Source organism: Buceros rhinoceros, unplaced genomic scaffold (genome assembly GCF_000710305.1).
Source record: "Buceros rhinoceros silvestris isolate BGI_N320 unplaced genomic scaffold, ASM71030v1 scaffold13316, whole genome shotgun sequence".
In the NCBI taxonomy this organism is placed as follows: domain Eukaryota; kingdom Metazoa; phylum Chordata; class Aves; order Bucerotiformes; family Bucerotidae; genus Buceros; species Buceros rhinoceros.
The window spans coordinates 1,601-2,677 of NW_010418181.1; positions in this window are offsets into that span (position 1 = coordinate 1,601).

The following is a 1,077-nucleotide window of genomic DNA, read 5'->3' on the forward strand; positions in this document are numbered from 1 at the left end:
GAGGGGGGGGGGAAGGTGTTTCTTGTGGGGACTTCCTAGCAGAGGTGAAAGGCAGAGTGGAGCACAAAACAGTTCCTTCATGGCAGGGAGGCTGCTTCATCAGGTACACAGCCAAAACGGGTGGAAACCCTCCCTCCTCCCTCAGTCCAGTTGCAGACCTGACTTACCCTGAGTGAGTCAGTGGTATTGATGTTGTCCTGTTACTAAGTGACAAATTATGAGCTCACAGGTTATTTTTGTCCAGCAAACCAGCTTGCCAGCTCCTTGCTGAGTTCCCCATGAAAAATAAGAGGCCGCCCAGCTTGGAGACAAGATTTCTCCACCTGCAGAAACAGGGAACAAGTCAAACTCATTCATAGGCTGTGTTTCATCATGGTAAGTTGCGAGGCAAACTTACTTTACAGAAAAGAATGATACCGCTCAACAGTAGAAGAGTCTAGTTAGCATTCACTTTATCTATTCCTCCTCCTGTTACTCTCTGCATTTATGTTAGTGACTTTTGAAAGATGATGCTGTTCAGCTGCAAGGCTTTGAAAACATCAGAGGGGGACAGAAACAGAGGTTGATTTTTGCCTACATTTCCTGTGATTCCTCTTCTTTTGATAACTCTTGTGCCCCAAAGCTGCAAATTACTTGGAAGCATGAGTTACCATGCATCCTACACTTACTGGAGACCTACAAAAGCCTTTTGACCATTACTACAACTCCCTGTTGCGATCTTTCTGTAAGGTTCCTTCTTGCTTTCAAGTGAAGAGTGGGATTGTTTGTTTGTTTCTTTGTTTGGGTTTTTACCCCGGGCTTGCAACCACCTATTGCAGCAGGGGTTTGGTCTCTGCTGGAGTTCCTAAGTAGTGGTAAAAGGTCTACAGCACTGGCAATGTTTCTGGACCATCACTATTGGAGTAATGGGACCCTGCTAAGAAAGTCCGTGCGGTTACTGCCTGGCCTTTGCTCCCTTTCTTCACACGGACACCATGACCTGGCAGAAACTGCTGGGTTGAAACAAAACCTGAAGAAAGAAAAGAGAAGAAAAGCACTTCCCATCAAAGCTGTGATTAAATGCGCTGCTCTGGAAGA